This window comes from Zophobas morio, unplaced genomic scaffold (genome assembly GCF_036711695.1).
Source record: "Zophobas morio isolate AGI-343-1 ecotype UQ-CSIRO unplaced genomic scaffold, CSIRO_AGI_Zmor_V1 ptg000093l, whole genome shotgun sequence".
NCBI classification, from domain to species: Eukaryota; Metazoa; Arthropoda; class Insecta; order Coleoptera; family Tenebrionidae; genus Zophobas; species Zophobas morio.
This window is the reverse complement of record NW_026972198.1, coordinates 376,516-382,515: the sequence shown is the minus strand read 5'-3', so window position 1 is coordinate 382,515 and position 6,000 is coordinate 376,516.

The window sequence follows — 6,000 nt, the reverse complement described above, 5'->3', positions numbered from 1 at the left end:
TTTTCAATAACCACAAAACAATATCCATTTTAAAAAATAAATAAATCTGTAAAATTTATATAACGAGCAACAACTTATTAATAAAAAAACATATTTTGTTAGGAAAAGCTCCACAAGCCGAAACTTATCTCAACGATGGACAGCGCTGAGTGCGCAATACCAATTTCTTTAATATCCAATCATTATAAAGTACCGCTCGGCCTACGGCTTTAGGAAAGCTTTCTTATTGGTTCTGGGCAATGTTTAAAATTATTGGCGGAATTGACGAATGTGGGCGAAGCCTTCGACCAATAGTTTAGAAATAACTTTTTATTAGAACAGAAGTAAACTATTTAAAATGGATAGAAGATAAGTACTTCTAACTGTTTATGCTTACTGCAGGCAGTTAAAAGTAAAATATTTGGTAATAAGGGACACTTAGCTGGGTTATTCAAAAATTATTAATTATATAACAGTTTTAGGTTTAAAAAATTATTTTATTTTTTCTATAATAAAAATTTTTCCCATTGTTACTCTAATCATTTTCTTTAGAAACCACTAATAGTTTACTTTTTATATTTTAATGGTATAAGTATTTTTGATATATTTTGATTTTCTCCTGTGGGCAAAGTTAGAATTATAGTAAAATAGTTATGTTAATATAAATATATAAATTTCTTCACATCGTTATGCATCACTTTTGGGTGACCGTGGAGCCCTATACTTATGCTGCGGAGTAAAACAAATTGGGAAATTTAAAATCGAAAAAAGTAATTTAGGATTATAGTAATTGGGGCTTTTGTTTTTTTATGGTAAGTAAAGGCAAGAATTAATATATGGAGGATGTTTTTAAAAAGGGCAAGCTTTTGAATTAAAGTTAATGGCGAAAGGGTCTTTTTCATCGTACAAAATATAATTTAATTTTTTATTAAAAACTTAATACTCTCCTTGTGCCTTCGAACAGCCTCCTTCATAAAATTATGCCTTTCCTTTTCTTCAATTCTTTCTTCTATATGGCTTACTCTGTGCATTATAGATTATACTTAAATTTTTAAAAATTGACAACCCAATAAAGATAGTTAAAAAAGGAATTATTTATTAAAAGTATTTATCCTCCGTATAAACTTTTAAATGACTTAACTTATACAAAAAAGCAAAGTTATAACTAGTAAAATTGATTGGGCTAAATACCATAGTGTTAAACTGTAGCGGATTATTTGCTGCAAAACTTAACGTTTAAAAGAAGTATGCACTGTAAAATTGCTTTTAAAAATTAGTAAATTTTATAAATTTTAAAAGCGTTAAAAAAAGTGTAAGATGTAACCTTTTTCTGATTACATATAAAGATATCTAATGTAAACCAATATAAAAGAATAAAAACAAATTATATGTTAATCCAGTGGCAAACGACAGGACAAATATTATTGTACTGAAAGCTAAGAGCAAGAGCAGCAGTTGATTTTAGGGTACAATCACAGCACATGTAGCAAATATTGTATTTGTTAGAATCAAGAAAAATATAATTATAAAAGGTAAATCTAGTGTCAAAATGTAACAGAGAAATAACCAAAACCATGTTTACTTAGTTAAAGTAGAATAAAAGGTAACTAACATTTTTTGGTTTGAGGTCAATGCGATAGATCTCACCAATTGGTTTGGCAGGCTTGTAGCGTGCGCGTGTCAGATACACAGTCGCCGTTTCGCTCACTCACAGAACGCGAAAAAGAGCACCACATAATAACAAAGACCGCGTTTTCTCGTTAGCGCCCTTAACCTTTGATGAGTGTATACCCTTGGTCTGGGAGTCATTACTTATAACAAATTTTCAGTAATGGAAAAATCAAGGCAGCGACTAAGGCGCTTTACCGTTTACAATTCACTGGGAGAAACTTTCACTGCACAACAAACGATGATTCTATATCTTGTACCCAGTCAATAATGATATATGCTTCTGAAGCAATGGACTTCCGATTCGCAGCAATAGCGTTACCCTCCGAGCGCGACAAAACATATTGGGTCCTTTTTCTTCGCTATGCCACTGTCTTTTATAACCGGCTAACTGGGCACGCTAATCAGTTGCTGGGGGGCAAATTCATGGGACGATACACGTTATCGATGCCCACATGACTTTAGTATAATTTATTTTTTTTAAATTTAGGCAGTCATAGAGAGGTTTTACGTCTATTTTAGCTTTTTTGATAGCAAAAACACTCTCAAGTATTACTCTCATATGATTTAATACATCATACCATGGGATGTTGTCTGTATTAAATTTGAGACAATAGTTTGTTGCCTTTTTCCATTTAAAGAAAAGTAAACCTTATGTCTTGACCACATTGATTTTTTAAAAAAAATAAATTGTGATAGTGTCCAAGCGAGTATTTGCGAAGAATGCTATCTAAATAGAGATAAGTCTGCCATATAAATTTAAAAAAAAACAGTATGAAAGTATAGAGCCTTAAGGGAAGAAGTGAACACCTTAAGGTTGTTACCCTACAAGATGAATAAATTTCAATTATAGATGTTATTTTTATAATTTTTATGATCGCCAAAACTACTCTTAAAGGAAAGAACTTAAAAAGGATTTATGCAGTAAAAGCTCGTGCATGAACCAAATTAAGCTAATAAATAGTTTGTTGTAGGCAATGGATTGTTTGATATTATATGTACCTATTAATTTCTCAGTTAGAAAAAGAAAAATAAAAATGATTTACATCCCTTTTGTTAACCTATAGGCTAATAATTTTATTAAAACAATAATTATTTGATAATTGTCTCTTTCCATTATATGTTTGTGTGAAATTTTTTTTTTTAGCATTTAAGCTCAATCACCTCCTCTACAATAAATGCTTAGTTCTTGTCAGTAAGATTATAGTTATTTATCAATTCATAAAATTAAAATGCTACACTCTAGAATTTACAACTTTTTATCGCTTAACTTGTAGTAGAAAGTCGAATAAGAAAGGATAGTATAGAGCACATAATTTGTTGAAGTTTTTAGTTAGTAAAAACCAATTATTTATTAAAACTACTGTATATAATTTTTCAAAGTTATTTAAATTATTATTTGTTTTAATATTATATTAATCATAATTGGTATTAACAACAACGTTAATAATTTTACTATATTAAAACTAAATATAAATTTCTTTTCCCACTTAATTTAAGAACTGAAATCAAGTACCCACACCGCATGGTACCCAACACTTGTGTCTTGTCCACGTGTTTTTCATGTGCTTTATTATATATTAATAGAAAAACTATGAATAAATTTTTAAAGAACATTAAATTATATCTGGTTTATATATCTGTTTATTCTATATAATAATAATTTCTTTATTTAAATGTCCGCTTTGATTATACATTTATATTTCTTAAGTGTATAAATACACTTCCAACATGGGAAGCAGGCTGCGCTCGAAGATAGTGAGCATCAAAAATTTATACATCCTTATGTAAATATTACAAATTTATATGTTTGCATACTTTCTGTCCGCCTGCTGACCACACCTTTATATCTTTCTAAAAGTATTAAAACGGTTTTTTATGAAAAATACTAAAGTTAATATAATTTTATACATAAATTGTATAAAATTTATATATCTGAATACTTTCGGTTCACCTTTTGACTATTAGCTTTTTTGATAGCAAGCACAAAACTTTATATATATCTTTTTATGTAAATAGTATACTATTTACATGTTCGCATACTCTGCCCGCCTTTTGAATCTACCTTCACATCTTTTTTAATGTATTAAAATGCTTTTTTCTATAGAAAGTACAAAAGTTTTAATTTCTTAACTATACGCATACTTTCTTCCACTATTACTCTATATCCTTTTGAATGTATTATATTTAATAGGAAGCACAAAAAATTTATATATCTTTTTACTCTAAAAGTATATTAGCGTAATATCAGTCCACCTGACTCTCTCCATATATATTTTTAAATGTACTAATACGCCCTTGATACGGGAAGCGGACTGCGTTTAAAATACAGCGATCACCTGCAAAGTTATTATGACCCTTTATTTCTTTCTCCGTTACTAAGCAAGTTTCACTAGACTAATAATTTTTTGCAACTTTCTTAACAAAACCATAAGGAGACTACTCATATATAATAAGTATTGCACTTTTTAAATAGTATAGCTATTCTTGCATCTACTAAAAATACTACAATAAATAAAGCACAAAAGACTTTAAATTTTATTGGTCTCGAAAAAAAATTTTTAACAATAAAAATTGGTTCTTCCATATAAAATTGTTGTAGAAATTTATAAAAATAAATCCATTCATAAAACTTTTTTTATTAATATAATTAATTTCAAATACATCAATAATAAAATATATATAACAATTTTTTTTTATCTATTTCCTTTCTAAATCAATCTTGTAGAACCCAACGATCTAGAAGAACTTCAGAAACATTACCACTACTTAAAAAAATAGTAACTTTTTTGTAGTCATTATTAGTCTATATACTTTTTAAATACAATAAATATATGAATAAAACTAAAGTAAATAATAAAATAAAATTAAAAATAAAAAAAATTTCAACAAAATACGTTAAACAAAAAACATATAAAAAGTTAGTGAATTTTACTAAAACTACAAATTTATTAAAATAATAAAAAAATTTACATGTTCAATACTTTTACAAATTTTTTTTAAAGTGCTTAAAAAAAGCTACTAACTATATAAAAGAAATAATAATTTATATAAAATTACTTATTATTTTGTATTTATATTTATAGTATTAATATTATTATATTCTTTATAATTCTGTTTATTAATATCTATTGAAAACTTTTTATTAATATATTTCTCTCTTTTTAAAATTAATTATTACTTATATTTTATATTTTAATATATTTATATTTTTTATAATTCTACTTATGATTATCTATTTAAATAATTTATTGACATAAAATGTATCTTTTTTAAGTTTATTTATTATGTATATTGTTTTAAATTTTTTAAAATATCTTATTATTTAAAATTATATTTTAATAATATCTAATGAGACGTTGTACTAATATAATTTATGTTTTTTTTAATATTTTTTTTATTACTTATATTATTAATTTTATTAGTTTATACTTTTATTATTATATTTGTGTACTTTTTTATATTTATTTTATAATTTTTAGCTTCTCTATTATGAATATATATTTTTTATTATCCTTATTTCTATTTTTTTTTTGAGTCCTTTTATTACATTTTATTTTTATTTTTCATTAAAAATTATTGTTAATGTAAATTATTTTTAGGAATTAACACTTTGTATGTCGTACTCTAAAAAATGCTAAAAATAAATTGTTTCTAAAAATTATTACTGAAAACTATTTTTATTAAATATATTTAACAAACCACAAATCTTATATAACTTTTATTATATAAATTTTTTTTATTAAGATAAATTTATATAATTATACAAATGTAAATACAATTAATAATATAAAATTTCATTTTAATATCAGAAAGTCTATAAAACTAATTTGAAAGTAAATAATAAAATTTTTATACAACAATCACTAAAAAAAATTAAAAATTCAGTATTCTCATTAACAAATTATGATTAACTTAAAACTAATAAATAATTGAAAAAAAAATTTATATTTATATTTTAATATAAATTATATATAAAATATTTATATATTACAAAAAACTTTTTAGTAGAAGAAACTACAAAAAAAAGTTTTTATATATAAATACAAACAAAAAAGTCACATTTAAAAAATAAATTCTATAAGTTTATTATTTTATAAAAGTTTTTAATTAAAATAGATAATAATAGAAGTAAATTAAAAAAACTTTTTGGAATATTTATTAAATTATAACTTTTTTTTAATAAAACAAGTATTCTTCTTATGCACTTTAAAAAAATACTACACAATATAAAAATAAAAAGTCTTACATAAAAAAAATGATAAAAATAATCATTATAATTAAAAAAAATATTATATAAAATAAGTAATAAAAATAACTACTTTATAAAAATATCGCAAAGTTTTATAAATA